Below are 9,990 nucleotides of genomic sequence, written 5' to 3'. Positions count from 1 at the left end.
TTTTTAAATTGTAAATGCAAATATAGACAGTGAGCCGACCTCGTCCCTCTAGGACATGTTGGCCTTAGTTAGGGTCACATCCTTTCGGTTTTCCTAATCAAAATGGTATATATATATACATAAGGAGCTCGGCCTTTTGGACAAACAAGTTGTTCTGATTTGGAAAGGATAAGAAGAATATAGATTTCATAGTTCACACCTTGTGAACTTACACCGAAATTGGAGGAGGATACTATATATAACTGCGGATGGTCTAATTACACCATAATTGTGGATCTATGAAGGGATGTGGATGGTCTAAATTGCACCATAATTGCGGATCTGTGTAGGGCCATGGATGGTCTGATTATACCATAATTACGGATCTGTGAAATGCTGCGGTTGGTATAAAGTATTCACCTCTTATATCCTGACTATGATTACAAATTCAGACTGTGGAAATAAATTGTGCTCAGACTAGACAAGCTCAGACTTTGTGCCACTTGGACTATTGAATGTGTGATTATTTCAGAAGTATTATGAATGGATACTCTTTTGATGGCATAGAACCCCTCCTTCAGAGACCTCTTTTAGTGATATGAAAGCATATTAATCCAGACCTGAGGTATCATATTCGGGCCTGTAGTAGCATATCAAAATTCGGATCAGTAAATTAGTGCAGCATGGTGCCAAAATATTATTGCTGAAGTTTTGGTGCAATAAGGACATTGGTGAAGTTGTGGTGCAGAAGTCTTGGTGTAGTACTAAATCTTGGTGCAGTGTTGAAGTCTTAGTGCAAGAACATTGGTGCAGAATTGATGAAGAAGTGTGGTGCAGAATAGATGATGCAGTATGGTGAAATGAATCATCTTTGAATTACAAGTCTAGTCAAGCAACAGAGAAGGATTGGTTTCCTTAGGGTAGGTGTCCCTAAACTCAAGGTTTTAGCCTTGGTGAAGATTGGGTTGAAGCCCTAGAGGTCGGAGCCTCATTAAGTCCAAGTTGGTGCTTGGAAATCATTGTACACCTTCATTTGTAAAAGGATCATTTGTCCTTCTTATTTCGTTAATAAAATTATTCATTTCTCTGATTTTAAATTTTATAGAATCTTACTGGTTGACAATTGATAGGAAATACTGATTCACCCCCTTCTCAGTATTTCCAACAGTTACTATGATATGATTCGACCTCCTAAGTCATGTTAAGGAAGTGGAACTGAGAAAAACACACCATACAAATCTTCCACACTAACAACAAGACTCTCAAGAACCATCCCCACCTCTCACGTAACCAACCTCGGAGTCCCGCTAAGTTTTTTGACCAATTAACCCCTGAAATCTCCCATGATATGGGCATTCCAACATCCGAGGGCCCTAAACACTCCCACAACATGGCATACTAGCGTCCATGGACTATTTTTCTCAGTGTTGTGCCAATGTCCCCAGTATTTGAGCCATGTTTTCTGACCTAGATCCCAGGTCACTACCCATAATTGAATGACACCTTCAAAATAGAAAGATAACAAGGGAACGATGATACAAATTCAATTAGTTAAATAATCCCTTGACTATAGCCCTACTAGCCATGACAAACATTTCGTCAAACATATGACAAATATGTAATCTACAGGTGTAAACAACAGATCTAAGCAGAAGGGTCTCATACTCATATGAGAATCACTAAGAAGCATTGATGCCTCAACACATTAGCTTCAGTTTCATCCATTAGGCCATAGATACATTGTTTTTTTGTTTACAAGCAAAAGCATGATGAGATCCATAAAAGCTACTTTCATAATACATATTCATAATCAACATAATAAAAACATAAATACCAAGGAAATAACAATCATATGATCCACATATAAACCAATACAATACTGATAAAATAACAAGGAGAAATAATCCCATATTAATGATGCAAAGGCCAACTAGTTGTGGCACTTCCATGAACCACCCCACCATAGACATGACTGAGCCAAAACTTTCTTCAACCAGTCACCCTCGTGCCATATTCCAAGCATGAATGTGGTATTTCATAAAATACATCAATCCAAAAACATCCAGGGTTTCCAGAGGCCAACCACCTCAACCGATCAAACAATGATTGCACCTTATGACCAGACATCATAAAACCATCACCACATTGGTCTCTACCCAATACTTCTAGGGCTCTAGAGTGTTGTTTCCAACCAAGGCTCCAGGACTAGTAACTCAACCCATAACTATCATCGAGCTCCCTAGTGTTTGTCCAACCAAGGATCTAGGACTAGTAACTCAACCCACCAAGGGTTCCAGAGTGTTTTTCCAACCAAGGATCCGAGAATAATAACTCAACCCAAGTTGTTATGGGGCTCTAGAGCGTTGTTCCAACCAAGGCTCCAGGGACTAGTAACTCAACCCAAGCTAAAGGAAACATGAGAACCAACTAGAAAAATAAAGAAATAAACCCACAACACCATGGCTATCCAAGAAATGGCAAGGCTACAAAAATCCACTGTCAATCTAGGCAATCCTCCATGCCAATGACATATCATGACCAATAAACCACATGCATATGCCATGCATTCCAAAACTAGTGAGGAAAACATACATGCAACTCAGTCCCTGCAAGAAAAACCCGATGTAGATGCTGATCTCAGTGTCCTCTTGTGCTTTCCTACTCTTCCTTTTCTTTCTTTCTCCAAAACTCCAAGTATGCCACACTCCTCTAAGAGTGCTCCAAGAAAACTCTATGTTTCCAAGAGTATGAGAGAGAGAGAAAAGAGAGAGAGCTCCAAAACTGAATTGAAATAAGTTTGTGTACTGATCCTCAAAACCTTTTTATTAACAAGGCCTCTATTTTATTCATTTTCCATTATTTTCCTTCATTTTCCTCCTCACATGCAACTCGTGACCTTTCGCCTCCCTTTTCTCCTAATTTCCATTATTTTCATAAATAAATGTGCCAAAATGCCACTTTGCCTTTCCAAATCCTTTGACATTTCCTTTTCCAATTTCATTAGAAATTAATTAACCACAAGTGATCCCCATCACTATGTTTTTTCCCAACATTCATTTTCGAATAAGTGTCCCATCAATCGTGGTTATTATTTTTCCTTTATTAACTTTTATTACATGGAATTTTCACTAGAGTTGTTACATAACCCTCCCCCTTGGGGGAACACCATCCTCGGTGTTTAAAAACATCTACAACCAACAAGGATGCTCTAAGCAAAACATACTTCCCATGGTGCTTTATAACTTAGCTCATTGCAGTATTTACAATGATAATCTTGCTTAGAAGAAAACCAACATCACAACATAACAAGTATAACATCATAATGACATGACACCCATACCGCTTATTGGAGCTTTATAACATAGCTTGGGGTGGTATTTACATCCATATACATATGTTGTTAAAATAGGGAACTAGGGCCAAACTTCATGTGGGTCACCTTATTTATGGATGCTAATATTTTTCCTAGATTCCTCTCATCGAGAGGTGTAGGATTGATCTAAAGATCATTCAATTCTGACAAGTATTTATGAAGATATGAATTTATTTTGATTATGGACAAATTGTCAAGGTCGGCCAACAACTTATGTAGGCTCAAAAGCCCAACAGTTATGTCTATTCAACCCTAACGTTTTTCATATAAATACAAGGAGAATTCTCCTCATTTGCATACTTCACTTCTTATCACACATCTCTCTCTCTCCTGCACAGAAAAAGAGTCTCTTCTCTCTCCTTCGCAAAAAGGCTCTCTCTCTCACACGTGTGAAAAGAAGGACACAAATTTCTAGGGTTGAAGTTGCTGGAAGGTATTTTGACCAACGTTGACTAGCGTTGACTGCGATTTTGGTGTGGCTGATCCTCCTTGGAAGGCCGCAATTTTTTGCACAGGAATCAAGGTCATCTAACCTCCGGTTTGACAGATATTGACTACCCTAGTTTAAGGTTGATCTAGGGTTTGTTGTTGCTGATATAAATCAGATTTTTGTACTATTTCTCTCTGCTGAATTATTAAAGATAAAATAAGATTTGATCAAAGGGTTTCCCCATATTGGGGTTTGTCCCTTGCTAGCTTCCACATCTTGTGTCTCTTGCCTTGGATTTTTTTCTATTGATCGTTTAAATGTTCTATATGCACTTTACTTAATGTACATGTGATTGCTAATCTGTGGATAATAAAAAGAAAGATAAGTAAACTGCTTGAAGCATAGAACATACCATAATTTAACATGGTATCAGACTTGAGGTGAAGACAAAGCCCAAGCAAGAGCAGGAGAAATCACTGAAGAGAAGGTTGGAAAGGCTATCTAAAAAGAACTATGGGGTCCTCGACACACTTCCCTGCTGAAGACAAACTCCGTGAGAAGTCTGACTACCATAGATGGAAGATGTCTCTCGATCTAACATTAGAAGAACAAGAAGTGTTGGACCATGTGAGAGGCAGAGTTGTTGAGCCTCAATCAAATGCATCCGCTGCTGCCAGGAAAAAATGGACCAAGGGAGAATTCAAAGCAAAGAATATCATCTGGGACTCTATCGACAAGCACTTGGTGGCCTATGTTTCTGAGCTGAACACCACCAAGGAAATCTACGATAGACTGGTGAGTTTATTTAAAGTTAATGATGCAAATCAAGTCCTGTTTCTTAGAAATAAGCTGAAGGAAATTAGGAAGGGAAAATATGAAAATATGCAAGCATATTTCTTAAGGATCACCGAGATCAAGAACGATCTCCTATCTATTGGGGAAGTAATTCTTGACAGGGAAATAACACTCACAACTCTTGGAGGACTACCATCTAAATGGTATATATTCAAGACTACTCTCCTCAACAATAATGTAATTCCGAGATTTGAGGAATTAATGGAAAGATGTATTCAAGAAGAAGCAAGGATGGAAGAACAGAAAATGCCCACAGTTAAAGGTCATCCCGCTGCCTTTTCTTCTCATGCTAAAAGAAGAAACAATTTCGAGCATAAATCCAAAGGAAAGGTTGGACCAAAGGGTGGAATAACAGGACGATGTTACCATTAAGGGAGTGTCCTGATAAAAGGAACTCACACCAGGATGATGATCAAAATACCTCTCAAGGCAATCAAAGAAATGGCAGGTCAAATGGTTGAGGTAAAAGGAGTGCTGGAAATCAAGGAAGAGGACAACCATTCAAGAAGGCAATAAATTCCAGGTATGAATCTATCACTGTTGACAATAAGCAAGATGAGTATTATCTACCAGCTGCTCTATCTACCAGTGCTCCCCCAGACTCCCTGGGAAATTGGCTTATTGATAGTGGTGCCTCAAGACACTTCATTGGTTACAAAGAAGCTCTCTATAATTTGGTAGAGAAAGAAACCAACCTGGAAAATGTTCTTGGAGACAATTCAAAATATCCCATGAAAGGCGTAGGAAATGTCACTCTTCAATGGAGTTAGGGTAATACCATCCACTTACAAGATGTATTATATGTACTTGATCTCAAAAAGAACATGGTGTCCATTTCGGCAATGGAAGACAAAGGCTACAAGGTGGCTTTAGCGATGGCAAGGTACGTGTATGGAAAAGGGACTTTAAAGATGCTTTTACTCTTGGGTTTCAAGTTGATTCATTATATTAGGTCAGAGGAAGTCCATTGTATGTCATGACTTGTGACACATATCTTCAGTCCGAACTATGGCATCAGAGGTTTTCTCACCTTCATTATAAAGCTCTACCTGATGTAAGAAAAATGGTGACCAGGATGCCCGAGTTCAGATTAGAGCAAGAGGGTGTATGTCCAAGATGTGCCAAAGGAAAGCTAAAAAGGGGACCATTCCCCTCAAGCTAAAGAAAGACCACCGATATATTTTAGTTGGTTCACTCAGACATATACGATATGATGCCTGTGAACTCCTTGGGAGGATATTTATATTACCTCACTTTTACAGATGATTATTCTCGCAAGACTTGGATATATTTCTTGAAAAAGAAGGATGAAGTGTTCTCTTGGTTTCGACACTTCAAAGCCTTGATTAAGAATCAAACCAAAAAGAAGATCAAGATCCTAAGGACTGATAATGGGACTGAATATGAATCCAATGAGTTTCATGACTTTTGCAAAGAGGCTGGCATTAAGAGGGAGACTACTACACCGTATACTCCTTAGCAGAATGGTGTGGCGGAAAGGAAGAACCGTAAGATTGTGGAAGTTGTCCATGCTATGCACCATGATCAAAGACTTCTGAAGTTTCTATGGGATAAAGCTACAAACACCGCCGTATATGTACAAAACCGATGCCTTCGTCAAGAATTGGGTTCCAAAACTCCTGAAGAAATGTTCACTGTTAAGAAAACTAACGTATCTCATTTTAGAATTTTTGGAAGCCCTGTATATTTTCATGTGCTGAAAGAGAAAAGGAATAAATTGGGTGCATCTAGAAAGAATGGAACCTTCGTGGGCTATAGTGAAAATACTAAGGGATATAGAATCTATGTAGCTGGTCAAAGGGAAGTCGAGATTAGTCATGATGTCACCTTTGACGAAGATATGGCTCTTAGCAAAGTAGACAATCTTCCTACTTTAAGGGGATCTAAAGAAGCTGACACCGGGGAACCGAAGGAAAAGGAAGATCAGACGATGCCTGATGTGGAAGAAACTATGGATCCTATTGATCCTCCACCACCTGAGACTTCCTCTTCAAGGAAGAGGCCTTCATGGCTTGGGGGACACTTGATGATGATGAAGGACACACAACTCCCCGTGGAACATTTCGTGAAAGTAAGAAGCCAAACAGGTATCAGGGATACCTAACTATCATAAGCACGATCATCCAAAATGAGCCTTCATAATTCATAGATGTCATCAAGCATCAAGTATGGAAGGATGTTATATGAGTTTATTATGATGAACGATGTCTGGGATGTGGTACCTAGACTCCAGGACAAGGCAGTTGTCACTTCAAAATGGCTTTACAAGATAAAGCATGCAACTGATGGAAGTACGGAAAAGTGTAAGGCTTGTTTTGTCACTCGTGGATTCTCCCAGAAGGAAGGTATAGACTATGATGAGATATTTGCACCTATTTCCTGATATACCACCATCCACTCGATCATAGTCCTTGCTGCTTCGCAAAGATGGAACCTACATCAGATGGATGTCAAGACTGCATTCTTACATGATTCGATCAAAGGGGAGGTCTATGTGGAGTAACTCAAAGGATTTGAGATTTATGATTGAGAATCTCATGTGTGTAGGTTGAAGAAGGCCCTCTATGGGCTAAAGCAAGCACCCCGAGCATGGTATGAGAGGATCAATAGCTACTTGATGAAGCTGGGATTCATTAGGAGTGAAGTTGACCCTAACCTTTACTTTAAGGTTATAGATGAAAAACCTCTCATACTGGTTCTTTATGTTGACAACCTCTTTCTAACAAGTGCGACCCTCTCATTCACAAATGTAAGAGGGAGCTGGCTGTTGAATTCAAGATGAAAGATCTAGGACTCATGCACTATTTCCTAGGACTCGAAGTCTGGCAGAAAGGAGGGGAGATTTTCCTATCCCAAGCAAAGTATGTGGTGAAGATACTGAAAAGATTCGGCATGGTGGACTGCAAGCCCGTAACTACCCAGATGGAGCTTAAATTTAAGAAGTTAAGCGGTAGTGCCGCCGGACCTGTTTTACGAAATGCTACCGACCATCGACAACTCGTCGAAGCATTAATGTTGTTGGTGAACTCCCGTTCGGATATATGCTTTGCAGTCAACATATGGTTGAGCCTCGCCACTCACATTGGATTGGCCAAGAATTTGCTAAGATATCTTCGTGGCACAATCACTCATGGATTAAGATACACTGCCTGAAATGTGAGACTACTTAGGTATACTAATGTTGATTGGGTAGGCAATGTGGAGGACCAAAAGAGCACCTTTGGGTGTTGTTTGTCTTTGGGATCTGCCTCGATATCCTGGATGAGCAGGAAGCAGAAGTCGGTGGCTTTGAGCACTGTCGAGGCAGAATACATTGCTGCTAGCATGGCCTCCTGTGAGGCAGTCTGGTTGCGAAAGCTCTTCAGTGAGCTATTTGGCTTTACATTGGATACCACTGCGATTCTATGTGACAACCAAAGCAGGATCCGTTTATCAGAAAATCCCATATTTCATGATCACTCCAAGCATATTGATATCAGGTACCACTATATTCGAGATATGGTGCAGCGAGGAGCAATAAGGCTCCAACATATCGGTAAAGATGAACAGGTCACCGACATTCTAACAAAGCTCCTAGGAAAGGTCAAATTCCCTACTTTCCTTGAACGACTTGGTGTCGTTCAGAGACCCTCTAATGAGGGTCAAGTATGATGTACTGAGCTCTGGGAGCTCCAGGGGGGTGCGGGGTACTTCTTAGAGCGACACATGACCACAGGGTGATTCACCATCCCCTATTGGTGCACTTTGTATAGGGTAAAAGGTTCAACCTTCCCCTGTGACACCCCGTGGCGACTATGGAACAGGATGATTAGTTCTCTTGTGGGCCAGGATGATTCGTTCTCCATGGCGATTATGGAATAGGATGATTAGTTCTCCTATGGACCAGGATGATTCGTTCTCCATGGCGATTGTGGAACAGGATGATTCATTCTCTTGTAGGCTAGGATGATTAGTTCTCCGTGGCATCCACTGGACATGATGATTCGTTCTCCTATGGACAAGATGATTAGTTCTCCTGTCGAGGCATCCTACCCATGTAGTCTAGGACTCATGGGAAGTACCTCTCATCTGGTCAATGAGTAGGGAAATGAGGATAGGTACCATAGTAGTACCGATGGACGCATCGTTGTATCTACCGTACTCCCTATGCTAGGATGACCGTCATTGATCTCGGATCAATGATACTGGTCTGGGACCAATGAGAGTGGTACACACTCTGAGACTGACATTGGGTTAGTGGAGGATGGTATGATACATCCTTGACCATTTCTTCTTCTTCATAATTCGAGCAAAGCAAAGTAGAGCAGAGAAAAGCAGAGCAGAGCAAAAACGAGCAAAACAAAGCAAAGCATAGTAGAGCAAGTAGGGTCAAGCCATACAGGACAATGCATTTGATGGATGGACAACAGTGATAGCTTGACAGATTGCAGATGAAGTTCTCCCTAGTTGAGAGGGAGTGTTAAAATTGGAAACTAGGGCCAAACTTCATGTGGGTCACCCTGTTTATGGATGCTAATATTTTTCCTAGATTCCTCTCGTCAAGAGGTGTAGGATTGATCTATAGATCATCCAATTCCGATAAGTATTTATGAAGATATGAATTTATTTTGATTATGGAAAAATTATCAAGGTCGGCCAACAACTTATGTAGGCTCAAAAACCCAACAGTCATGTCTATTCAACCCCAATGTTTTGCATATAAATACAATGAGCATTCTCCTCATTTGCATACTTCACTTCTTATCACACATCTCTCTCTCTCCTGCGTAGAAAAAGAGTCTCTTCTCTCTCCTGTGCAGAAAGGCTCTCTCTCACACGTGTGAAAAGAAGGACGTAGATTTCTACGCCTGAATTTGCAGGAAGGTATTTTGACTAGCGTTGACCAGCATTGACTGCGAGTTTGGTGTGGTTGATCCTCCTTGGAAGGCTGCAATTTTTTGCACAGGAATCAAGGTGATCCAACCTCCGGTTTGACAGATATTGACTGCCCTAGTTTAGGGTTGATCTAGTGTTTGTTGCTGCTGATATAAATCAAATTTTTGTACTATTTCTCTCTGTTGAATTATTGAAGATAAAAGAAGATTTGATCAAAGGGTTTCCCCATATTGTGGTTTGTCCCTGGCTAGCCGCCACATCTTGTGTCTCTTGTCTTGGCTTGTTTTTTGTTGATCATTTAAATGTTCTATCTACACTTTACTTAATGTACATGTGATTGCTAATCCATGGATGATAAAAAGAAAGATAAGTAAACTGCTCTAAGCATAGAACATACCATAATTTAACATATGTACATATACCAAACATGTACCAAAAACATATACCAAAACATCCG

This window comes from Pinus tabuliformis, chromosome J (genome assembly GCF_031772625.1).
Source record: "Pinus tabuliformis cultivar Carrire ecotype Pingquan chromosome J, CPIR1, whole genome shotgun sequence".
Lineage (NCBI taxonomy): Eukaryota > Viridiplantae > Streptophyta > Pinopsida > Pinales > Pinaceae > Pinus > Pinus tabuliformis.
This window is presented reverse-complemented; position numbering follows the sequence as displayed.